Consider the following 13,598-nt stretch of genomic DNA (forward strand, 5'->3'; position numbering starts at 1 on the left):
TATATATATATATATATAACCTTTAAGTTTTCTTATTATCATTATCCCTTATTAGTTTTATAAATTCCCAAAATTCCTCATTTTCACGTATCAGATTAATGTATTAGCGCATCAAATTAATGTATCTCGCGCATTAGATCAATGTATCTCGTGCGTCATATTAGTACATTATGAATAAAATGTACATCAGATTAGTGTATCATGTATAAAATGTAATGTTACTTAACGATTAATGTATCTCGCGCATCAAATTAATGTATCAACACTTATATTATTGTATCAGTTTGAGGGATTTCTGTATATATATAAAATAGGTTTTTAAGAGCGGTAGTTAAGTATTGCGAATTTTTATCAATTGAGGGTTCTTAATTTGAATGCATGCATGGATTTACAGATGCGACATATAATATAAACGATTCATTTGATTAACTCAAGTTTAAAATACGTGCACGCAAACCTGCCATTTTAGGACGTGACAATAGCTAGCTACTTAATCATTTTTTATTCCCATTTCACAATATTACATCCAATGAAATAAACAACAATTGATTAAACAAGTGAAGCTTCTGGTAAGCATAGGCGGAACCACCGCTTTAGGTGGGGTGCATGTGCATTTATTAACTTTGAAAAAAATCATGTATATACAATTTATTTTGATCCATGTGCATCTATTAACTTTGAAAACAATTATATATATATATATATATATATATATATAAAATCTGTTTGGAGAAACTGACAGAAATTAGAATATAATTAACAATAAACATATGAAAAGCATAAGGAATACCATTGTGCTACTAATACAAGCTACAGGATCCACCCGTGAGATTTTGTGCTCAAATCCTTCCAGTGTGTTTGTTTAACTATTTTTAATTTAAGTGCACTTTAAATTTTATTATTCATGATTTTCATTTTTAATGTATCTAAAATCTTCAAATCTTATGTTGATCTCTGGTTCGTGTTGCACCTTTAAAGACACCTACCATTGCTATTGATAGTGATGAAATATTTCCTTTTGACATATTCACGGTTGGTATATGTGCAACATATTTGTCTCATTCAATAATTTTGGATTGTTTGATCGTTGTGTGAAGGGATTATTTTCTTAAAATACAAACATATTAAAATATTGTATATACGAATATTGTCCACTTGTAATTCATTGTATTAGCACTATGTTTAAATTTGATATAATATAATTAGAACCAATTTTCAGTATCCATCATTGGCTTTTGATTACTTTGTTAGACTTTGTTGAATCACAAAAAATGTAGAAAAAGAAAGATACAGGGAGCGTATACAATTTAAAATATCTTTTGACACATGCACTTCAATAAAAATAATATTTAACATTAATAAATATATATATTAACAAAGAGCGATAAAATTTTTATAATTATTAGTTTACTGTCATTGATTTAGTATCACTAAAAGCTTTAAATATATTTTTTTAAAATAATAAATACTACTGAAAATATATTTTTAGTGACAATTACTCTTTTAGTTAACTATCACTAAATATTATTTTTCATATAATGACACTAAAGTTATTTTAGAACTAACATGTTCTTGAATAAGTCAAAAGTAAGATACCACTTATGATTTTTCAACTTTTGACAGTAAAATTACTTTTTAAAAGTCTATTCAATTTTAATTTGCAAAATGTCGTCTTCATTTCATTTTTCTTTATTTGGAGGTCTAAATATTTTATTGCTTATAAATGCCCCTCAGAGGTCATTGCGTAATTTTAAGAGGAGTGGGTCAAAGTTCTAAGTATGTTCATATTGTCGTTCCTTTTTAATTGATTAATTTAACAAAAATAGTTATCTTATATTAGTTGTTTATCTTAATAAATTAAAAAAAAATCCTTATATTACCTTTACAATTACTTTTTTTTAAAAGTAATCACATTTATTTATAAATTTTTAAAAAATTATTAAGAGGTGAATTAATAAAATTATCTTTTTATTTATAATTACTTATAGGGAAAATTGTATATAATAGCAAACTAATAACCTAAATTAAATGGAATAGCTAGGGTTTGATTTAATTGTGCTCCATAGCAAACTTTGGCAAAAATTTGCCAGGCGTCTCTCTCCCAGAAGTCTCGCTCGCCACTCTCCCATTCTCGCCTCTCTCGCTTTATACACAGAAGTGTATAATTTCTGTTTCTGTTTTGTATAAAGCGAGAGAAAATTGTATATACACATGCAAAAATGTATATCTTCGTGTTATACACTTAATTATATAATTTACAAACATTTTACTCCAAATATTGCAGAAAAAAAGGCCAAAGAATTATACAATTGTGAATTATACAATTGCAGTGAAATACAATTTTTTCTAGCTTTATACAACAGAAGTGTATATATTGTGTTTCTGTTTTTGTATAAAGCGAGAAAAACATATATCTTCTTGCTATACACTTATAATTATGCAATATACATACATTTTAATCCGATTCAACTGTATGCAAAACTAATTATACAATTGCAGCGAAATAAGCCAGCGAATTATACAATTTAGGCCAGCGAATTATACACTTGTATATGTATAGCGAATTATACAGTTTTTATGTTTGCTATGGAGCGCAATTATGCAAAGTTTGCTATAGCATACAAATATGAATTTTTTATTTGTTATATGTGAAAGTTGCCCCTACTTATATTATATAATGCGCGTAAAAAAAATGATCCACTAACTATTGTCCGGTGTCCACTAATAAGGAGTTGACTAACAGTGGACACTTGTTAAGTTGGTTGCGCTTCTTTTTTTTCTCTTCTTCTTACTCTCCATTCGATTAACATTTCTCTCTCAAATTGATCACCATCTTCTGCTCTTGTCTCACTCTTATCTCCAATTTCTGTTTGATTTCATCTCTTATTTTTCAACTGTTGCTTGATTTAGGTAATTTCAAGTATTTTATCCATAAAGTTGTAGCCTTTTGAAGCTCCAATTTTTCTTGGATTAAGAAATGTTTGTTTTCTCAAAGCCTTATTCTTACCAACTTCATTTTTGATCATATGTTTTTGGGTTCTTACTTAAATTTAATAGGAGGGGAGATTAATTGAAATTTTTGTCCCACTCGAAAGAGAGTAGTCGACTTTTCTATAGTTTAGTTAAACAGACAATTAACAAAATCAAGTGTTTGAGGTAAATTGAGACAAAGATATTTAGATTGGTTAACATAATCGATTTGAAGATGTTTGATTTAGACAAAGTTTTGGTCCATTTTCTGAATTGTAAGGCCCCTATATGTTGTAGAATTGAAAAGTTACGATGAAAACATGTTTTTCTTGGCCAATCAAATTTAAGTGACATGGTATATTGAGCTTTAAAATTTAAGTGACATGGTATATTGAGCTTTAGCAAATGTTGTCATTGTTTCTATCCCAAATTACTGGAATTGAACTTTTAATAGAACCCACATTTGTTGGACTTAAATAATGAGATCCTAGGGTAGATTACTGATGTTGAGTGATCGACTAGATTCGTCTTTAGTTGTTTGATGATATTGGATTCGTGTTTAGTGTTCCGCTCTTATTATATATGAACATATTTATTTGGACTAATATATCTTGAATTTAATATTACTAGAATTGTTTTATAAAATGCATCTCTAACAAATTAACCGGGCTGGAACTGTTGATTTAGAAGTTGTAAAGGTCTGAAACATTGGTAGTCCTTCAAGAACACTAACAATTCAGACTTTGAAGCTTTTATGTTAAATCACCAATCTGTTATCTCCAAATTACGGTTAAATCAATTTTCTAACCTTTTCTTTAAGGTCGCAAGTTAGTGATGAATTATTGCAATACAAAAATATAAGACAAAATAAAGTTTAATTGTCGATCGAACAAGGACAAAAGACATCACAAACTTTATAAATAATGTTGACTCCTAATGCAAATGAGATCTCTGGAGTTGTTATAAAAATGAATGGAGCTATGTGTATTTTTGAAGGAAAATGTGTTGTTTTCAACCATAAACATAAGTGGTTAAACAGATTTGTGGCAAACATTCTCCAACTCTATTTCATCTAATGATGAAGATTTTTATGAGATTTTCAACGAGATAAGTGAGATGCATATTGTTTCATCATTGGAGAACTTGGTGTATTCTCTTTCCGAGCTTGTTGTTTCCTATGATCAAGAATACTCTAACTAGGCGCATGAAAATAATAAGATGATTTTGTCTCCAAAACTAAGGAGCGTCTTGAATCATTCAGAGTTGAAAAATCTGACAAGGAAAAATACGCTTCCTCTAATAGTAAATCGCTAAAGAAGACTAAGAGGAAGCAAGCAACTCTGTGTGAAAAGAACTTGAAGTTGTTACAGGAACTACTAAAATAATGTTGAAAAGATTCAACCCAATATTTTTGGAATAGAGGATAAGGTATCCTCCTATGACAACATGAACTTAGTGATGACAGATAATCAAACTCAGAGTGTTGGAAGCTAGTCGTCAAGATTTGATCAACTACAACTTACGTTTAGATTACGTTTTTTTATCTTCCTTTTTTCCTTTAGAGTTTGATTGATATTCTTGACATTTTTATTGTCAGAGTTTATTTTCTTTTTTCGTCTTATATCATGCATCGTATGGCTTTTATTGCACTCTCAAACATAAATTTGCTATTTATTTTTGTATTGCAAGCTTTTAATAGTCCACTTGTTTGATACTTTGCATGACAATAAGAATGAAAATAACGGAAGTTCCTCTTTTCTTTAAATTTGCACATTTAAATTTTACTTGCAAATTTTGTTTGATTTGAGAGTCCAACTTGCAAACTTGTAGAATCGGAATACTTCAACTTGAAAATTTGTAGAACTTGAAGACTTCAACTTGCATATATCATTTGTTTTTTCAAACCTGAAGAATTTGAAGTTCTTGGGCATAAATTTGCTCCATCATATCCACCAATTTTAACACCTCGAATTCTAAAAGAAGGTAAAACTTCAATTTTTCTAAAATTTGGTGTCAGTTTTGATGAACCACCGGTGTTCTATAAGTTGAACCACGGACCGTAGGTAGGGATAATAGGGGCAAGTCCAACTTGAGTTGAATCCTCTGCTCCTAGTACTCTTTGACAGTTCACCAGGATAGTCTGATATTCAATGTACGAGTCATAGTATGCTCGTAAGTCGATCTCAAACTTAGTGAAATTTTAAGATCAAAATATTGGACCCACGATGGGATGTACGACCTGTAAGTGAAACAATGAATTGTATATAGGGCACCATCATTCGGTGTCCAAAAAGGGTATCTCTGAACCCATCGATGATCGACCAGGACGGTCTGTGGCAGGACCTACGTACCGTAGGTTAGACCGCCTGTGAGGGTCGACAATTATTTTGAGGTTTTTTTTGTCTTTTCCCTAATTATTTAATATCAATACTATGTCGTTTTACCCTTTATCCAAAGCCCTATATAATGAATTTGAACTGCCAAAACACCTAAGTCAATTCATTCTCCTAAAAGCTGAACAAGTCATCCTCTCAAATTCTCTCTCTAAGAAAGAAGAAGAAGATGAGGTTTCAAGATCACGTCTCCAAATACTCCATTACTTAAAAGAACTTGGAATCAAGGTATGATATTCTTCACCTGCTGAGCGCTTTCGTCCATAGGGTACCTAAATTCTCCAATTTACAAATTAAATATCTCCAATTAAAGTTGGATTTTCTTCCATGTCATTGGTTCCTTTCAATGTTGATTTAATTGATTGTTTTATGAACTATTATTCAAAAGTTCAATTTCCATGAAACCATTCTTAACCCATGTTTTCTAGACTATGATGATTGAAAGTGATGTTTGAACTAAGATGATTTTATGAAAATATGCATGTTCTTATGAAATTGATGAAAATGATCTAAGTTGCTTTGAGAATAAAGCATAATTGTTGTTATTGATTATTGTGAAAGGTTTTCTCACATATTACTCAATACATGAATGTGAAAGAATTTTATCATATAAAGGATTCTTAGAGTTGAAAGGTTCTCTCAACTAAACTATGAATAAATTTTTTGAAGAGCTATTATAATGACAAGACGAGGTGATTACCCATGTATCCTACTGATAAGGCAAGAGGCAATCACCTTTGCCCTTTAAAGATAAAGATGAATATGATTGATGACTATTCCGTGGGCATTATGCTCTGTACCTAGTGGACAAGTGGAGATTACTTGTGTCCATAAACTATATGTCATCATAAGTTGTCCTAGATAGACATTAGCTAGTTCATCCACTTAAACAATAAGTTTATAGTTCTTACCTTGGCAAGTGAAGACACCCCTTTTTGGTGTGGGGTAGACACCGAATTCCATGTTATAATTCACATGGTCTCTTTATCAGTTAAGGCTAACTCCCACAATAATGATGAAATAAGGTAAATTACTTCTAGAAGTATCTCACATGCGTTCAATGATGATTTTACTTGCATTGACCATGACCATGATTATACTCTAATCTTGTATCTTGTATTTTAAACATGGTGTTTGCATATTATGAAAAGTCCTTTTGGCATGATTTGATAACTTTTATGCATTGCTATCATACTTGGTTCATTTTTGTACTAACGCATACTCTTGCCTACACTCTTCTAAAATGTAGGGCCGACTCTCCAATTTCACATCCCCGTGGCTAGTGATCACTTTGGTAGTCTTGAGTAGTGGTGAGTTCTCATGTTCCGAGGATTGAACCTTTTATTGATTTTTGTCTTTACTTTTCAAATATTGTATGTGATGCGTATGTTATGCCTCAATAGCTCTTGATGTAATATGACTTTAAGACTACTTAGACTTTCGCTTCGTTTTTAACTACTCTTTATGATATAACTGTCTTTTGAACTCTTTAATTATATTATCTTATTTATGAATGTTAAGTGGCTTGTGCAGGACATCTCGGGGTCCTATACGCTATGTCACATCTAGAATATACTTTGGATCGTGGCACCAACTCATTAATTCAAAACTTTTGGTAGTATATATGCTTTGAAAATCCTTGAACAAACTTTGTCATATTTGCAAGTTGTTCCTTCATGAATAAAGTATTAATTACCATTACTTGCATGATAATTGGGGACGTAAGAGAGTAGCATGAATAGTTACTGTTGAATGCCTTGAATCGGACCCGTTACAAACAGAAAGGACGGGCCGACGGTATACAATGTTATTGTATTGGGCCCTTAATTATCTGTTAATTCTGTATGTTGGGCCCAAGCCTGTTAGGGCGTAGCTTAGCACTATATATAGACGCTATGGCAAACCCTATTCTGTAATTCTGTTCTTGCCTCTCCATAATAAAACTGCTCTCCCTCTTTCCCGTGGACGTAGCCAATTTATTGGTGAACCACGTAAATCTGTTGTCTTGCTTTTCGCGTTTATATTTTCTCGTATTATCTCAAATTCCGCATAACAAATTGGTATCAGAGCCTCTCGGTTAATCGGTGTTCTTGGAGAATTCGAGATGTCTGCTTTGAACGTGAAAATCGACAAATTCACAGGGAGGAACAGTTTCAGTTTATGGCAGATCAAGATGCGGGCTTTGTTGAAACAGCAAGGTTTCTGGGCGCCGTTGTCGAAAGACAAGAACGCCGTCGTTACTCCTGAGATGGCGATTCTGGAGGAAAAGGCGCATTCGACGATCATGCTGTGTCTCGCGGATGACGTCATCACGGAAGTCTCGGATGAAGAGACTGCTGCTGGTCTGTGGTTGAAGCTGGAGAGTTTGTACATGACAAAATCTCTAACCAACAAGCTGCTTCTGAAACAACGTCTATTCGGTTTACGAATGGCTGAAGGTACACAACTCAGGGAACATTTAGAGCAATTGAATACTTTGTTATTAGAATTGCGTAATATCGATGTGAAGATCGAGGATGAAGATGCTGCCCTAATTCTGTTAGTATCTCTCCCAATGTCGTTTGAGAATTTTGTTCAATCGTTCATTGTTGGGAAAGATACTGTGTCGCTGGAAGAAGTCAGATCGGCCCTTCATAGCAGGGAATTACGGCATAAGGCTAACGGCACAAGTACGGACATACAGCCTTCCGGTCTGTTCACCAGTAGCGGAAAGGGAAGGAAAAACGGCGGAAAGAAAAATAAGCCGATGTCGAAGGGTGCAAAGCCAGATGATGTTTGTAATTACTGCAAGGAGAAGGGACATTGGAAATTTGATTGTCCGAAGAAGAAGAAGCAATCGGAAAAACAATCAGTTTCTGCTGCTGTTGCTGAAGAAGACACCAATTCTGAAGAAGACATTGCCCTAGTTGCGGATGAGCACACTCATCATTCAGATGTGTGGGTTCTCGATTCTGGGGCATCCTATCACATCTGTCCTAGGAGAGAGTGGTTCACGACTTATGAGCAGATAGACGGAGGCAGCATCTCGATGGCCAACAGTTCTGTCTGCAAGGTGGTTGGGACAGGCTCGATCAAGATAAGGACACATGACGGTAGCTTCTGCACATTGAACGAGGTCAGGCACGTTCCATTGATGACGAAAAATCTGATATCTCTCAGTTCTTTGGACAGCAAGGGATTCAGCTGGTCGGGAAAAGATGGAGTCTTGCGGGTCTGGAAGGGTTCAAATCTGATTCTGAAAGGTGTCATGCGTGGTACTTTGTATTTTCTACAAGGTTCCACGGTTACAGGTTCAGCCCATGTTGCATCGTCAGAAGTTCACCAGGAGGATATGACTAAGTTATGGCACATGAGACTTGGTCATATGGGTGAAAGAGGGATGCAAATTCTGTCAAAGGAGGATCTTCTTGCTGGTCATAAGGTTAAAAGCCTAGAGTTTTGTGAACATTGTGTCTTTGGAAAACTACATCGCAACAAGTTTCCAAAGGCCATTCACAGAACAAAAGGCACTCTTGATTATATCCATTCTGATTGCTGGGGTCCATGCCGTGTTGAGTCTTTGGGAGGCTGCAGATTTTTTGTGTCCATGATTGATGACTACTCAAGGATGACTTGGGTGTACATGATGAAGCATAAAAGTGAAGCTTTCCAGAAGTTCAAGGAGTGGAAAATTTTGATGGAAAATCAAACAGGGAAGAAGATCAAGAGGTTGCGAACTGATAATGGGCTGGAATTCTGCTGGTCTGAATTTGATCAATTCTGTAAGGATGAAGGGATTGCTCGACATCGTACAGTCAGAAATACACCACAGCAGAACGGTGTAGCTGAGCGGATGAATCAAACACTTCTGGAGAGAGCAAGGTGCATGCTCTCTAATGCTGGGCTAGATAGAAGATTCTGGGCAGAAGCGGTTAGTACAGCTTGCTACTTGATTAACCGCGGACCACATACAGGCATACAGTGCAAAACACCTATGGAGATGTGGTCAGGAAAAGTTGCTGATTATTCAAATCTGAAAGCTTTTGGTTGTACGGCTTACTATCACGTCAGTGAAGGTAAGTTAGAACCAAGAGCTAAAAAGGGAGTATTTGTGGGCTACGGAGATGGAGTGAAAGGTTTCAGAATCTGGTCTCCAGCAGAAAAGAGGGTTATTATGAGCAGGAACGTTGTCTTTGATGAAAGTTCTCTGCTTAGAACCATTGTGAAGCCTACAACTACGTCAGAAACTGGGAGTCTTGATAAACAGGTGGAGTTTCAAGTCATTCAGAACGAGAGCGATTTGAAAGAACCTGAAGAGGAGGATCAAGAGCCACAGACAGAAACTGATATTCCAGAATCTATGCCATCAGATATCCATCGGAGTATAGCTCAAGATCGGCCAAGGAGGGTTGGAGTTCGGCCACCTACGAGGTATGGTTTTGAGGACATGGTGGGTTATGCACTGCAGGTTGCTGAAGAGGTAGATACATCTGAGCCGTCTACTTACAAAGAAGCCATTTTAAGTTCTGATTCTGAAAAATGGTTTGCCGCTATGGGAGATGAGATGGAGTCCCTACACAAGAATCAGACATGGGATCTGGTCATACAGCCTTCGGGGAGAAAGATTATTACTTGCAAATGGGTTTTCAAGAAGAAGGAAGGGATATCACCAGCAGAAGGAGTCAAGTATAAAGCCAGGGTTGTTGCCAGAGGTTTCAACCAAAGAGAGGGAGTGGACTACAATGAGATCTTCTCACCAGTGGTCAGACATACTTCCATCCGAGTGTTACTAGCGATAGTTACACATCAGAATCTGGAGCTTGAACAACTTGATGTGAAGACAGCGTTTCTACATGGAGAGTTGGAGGAAGAGATATACATGACTCAGCCGGATGGTTTCCAAGTTCCAGGGAAGGAAAATCACGTCTGCAAGTTGAAGAAGTCCTTATATGGACTTAAGCAGTCTCCAAGGCAGTGGTACAAAAGGTTTGACAGCTATATGGTGAAGTTGGGCTATACTCGGAGCTCATATGATTGTTGTGTCTACTACAATAGGCTCAAGGATGATTCATTCATCTATCTGGTGCTTTATGTAGATGATATGCTGATAGCTGCAAAGAAGAAGTATGACATTCAGAAGCTGAAGGGTTTACTTAGTGCTGAGTTTGAGATGAAGGATCTGGGAGCCGCTCGGAAGATTCTAGGGATGGAGATCATTAGAGACAGAGAGAGAAGGAAACTTTTCTTGTCACAGAGAAGCTACATTCAGAAGGTCTTGGCGAGGTTTGGCATGTCTTCATCTAAGCCTATTGATACCCCCAGTGCTGCCAATATCCATCTCACTGCCATGTTCGCTCCACAGTCAGAAGAAGAGAAGGAGTATATGTCACGAGTCCCTTATGCCAGTGCCGTAGGAAGTTTGATGTATGCTATGGTCTGTACAAGGCCAGATTTAGCACATGCAGTCAGTGTAGTGAGCAGATTCATGGGACAACCAGGGAGAGAACATTGGCAGGCTGTGAAGAGAATTTTCCGGTACCTTAGAGGTACATCTGACGTTGGTCTCATTTATGGAGGTGATACTCAGTGCTTGGTTACTGGCTATTCTGATTCTGACTATGCTGGAGATGTTGACACAAGAAGATCGATGACTGGCTATGTGTTTACCCTTGGAGGATCTGTCGTCAGTTGGAAGGCAACTTTGCAACCTACAGTGACTTTGTCTACTACGGAAGCGGAGTACATGGCCTTGACAGAGGCTGCAAAAGAAGGGATTTGGCTGAAAGGGCTGGTTAGTGATCTTGGTCTGCATCATGATCAGGCTACGGTGTATTGTGACAGTTTGAGCGCAATTTGTCTAGCCAAGGATCAAGTCCATCATGAGAGAACCAAGCATATTGACGTAAGGTATCATTTTCTGAGAAGTGAGAAGAGAATCAAGGTGAAGAAAGTAGGAACTGCTGATAATCCTGCTGATATGTTCACAAAGCCGGTTCCACAGAGCAAGTTTCAACACTGTTTGGACTTGCTCAACATCAGAAGCTGTTAATTGCCCTGCGGGGCAACTCTGAGGAAGAGGGGGAGGCCTGGCACTATCATAGTGCGTCTGAAGAATCTGTTCGGAGAATTCAAGTCAAGGTGGAGATTTGTTGAATGCCTTGAATCGGACCCGTTACAAACAGAAAGGACGGGCCGACGGTATACAATGTTATTGTATTGGGCCCTTAATTATCTGTTAATTCTGTATGTTGGGCCCAAGCCTGTTAGGGCGTAGCTTAGCACTATATATAGACGCTATGGCAAACCCTATTCTGTAATTCTGTTCTTGTCTCTCCATAATAAAACTGCTCTCCCTCTTTCCCGTGGACGTAGCCAATTTATTGGTGAACCACGTAAATCTGTTGTCTTTGTTTTTCGCGTTTATATTTTCTCGTATTATCTCAAATTCCGCATAACAGTTACAATAGTTGATATTCAAAGGACTCACTTACGAGATGCGTGTGGAGAAAATTCACTAATGTAATTATAGTTTTTCTTTGTGGTAGAGTTCTTAGTACCAGAACGCTCAAGTCGAGCTAAGGTATTTTTGTTCTTTTCACCAATACTAGTTTCTCCTTCTGAAGCATTTGTGGAGGACCTTGAACCTTTTGGAGTTGAAGACCCAAACATAAAATTTGATGTGGGCGACACTTGAAGTGTTCATTGTCCCTAATAGTGACTTTCCTTCTCGTAATAATTCTGAAACTTCCGAAAGTAACACCAAGAATGTTGACTACTTCAGTTGATCTAGAACTTGGAGTCAGTAGGCTCAGAGGTAGTTGATTGAGGGTTGAATTTTCTTGGAAGTAGTTTAAATATTCTTTGATGCTTGAAAAGTTTAGATAAGAGGTTGAGATTGTTTCACTAGCGTGCTATAATTTTAGATAATAAAATTCGCGTTGAGAAAAATAATAATCAAGAATGTAAAAATATAGCAACAATCGTACTTATTTGATTTCAAATATGAGCGCTACAATAGCTATATGAATCCTCTACCTAGTCTTTTTGAATGTATTTTCAAGGGCTATTCAGCTTGAAATTGAATCTTGAACTTGTTCTATTGAGCTTGAAATTGAATCTTGAACTTGTTCTTAACTTATATTTGAGTTCAAGCGCTTTTGAGCTTGTTCTTGAACTTATCTGTAGCGTTTGATCCACAAATTTTCTCTAATTTCGTGTAAGAATTCTGATCCGTTTTGTAAATTGTGAGGCTTCTATTTATAGTTGTAAAAGGAGTTATGATTAAAAAAGATTTCCTCTAAACCATTCTGATTTAAGTGACACGTCTTCTATTGGCTGTAGCAAAGGGGACTTTTAGTTAAGCCCATACTTGTTAAACTTCAACAATTAATACAATTATATTCATTCGAACTAATATATTTTGAATTTAATATTATTAGAATCAGTATATAATATTTATATCTAATAAGTTTTAAATGATTACCATGGGAACTTTTCTAAAAAAATTAGAAAGCCTTTGGGGTTTAGAGACTAATTTATATTAATCAGGACTTTGAAGTTGAGGTTAACCTAATAAGTTCATGCAATTAAATACTCAATGGAAATGATGTTGGTCATCTGATACGTATCATTTGTTCCTAGTTCATACAATTTAATATTTAACTTCTAAAGGAACAAATGCAATTATTAAGCATATCTTATCATGTTCTTGAAACACACATATATATATATATATAAAAGCTTCCTATTGTTCACGGCAAAGAAAGCGAATTCGTTCTTTTGTCTGTAAATATAAGCATATCTTATCATGTTCTTGAAACAAATATATATCTATATATCTATCTATCTATCTATCTATATATATCTATCTATCTATCTATCTATCTATCTATCTATCTATCTATCTATCTATCTATCTATATATATATATATATATATAAGAGCTTCCTCTTGTTCACAACAAAGAGAGCGGATTCGTTCTTTTGTCTATAAATACTGCATATTTGATTCCATCCATAAATCTATTTTCTTTCCTATGAGTTATAGTCTCAATAAAAATGCTAGTTCTTACCGTTCATATATTATGATATGAATATACCATATCAATTCGTTATGTATGGATGATGAGATTCCATTGATACAGAGCCAATTCCAATAGACTTATTGGAGGGTCCCATTGGCGTGCATCCAGTAGGAATTGAACCTACGAATTCGCCAATTATGAGTTGGGCGCTTTAACCATTCAGCCATGGATGC

General features: G+C 35.5%; 1 non-coding gene across 1 annotated transcript; it reads right to left on the reverse strand.

The window, feature by feature from the left end:
- Positions 1–13,524: 13,524 nt before the first annotated feature.
- TRNAM-CAU lies at positions 13,525–13,598 on the reverse strand. Its single transcript has one exon. It is a non-coding gene; the product is annotated as a tRNA-Met (tRNA).

This window comes from Solanum pennellii, chromosome 11, assembly GCF_001406875.1.
Source record: "Solanum pennellii chromosome 11, SPENNV200".
Lineage (NCBI taxonomy): Eukaryota > Viridiplantae > Streptophyta > Magnoliopsida > Solanales > Solanaceae > Solanum > Solanum pennellii.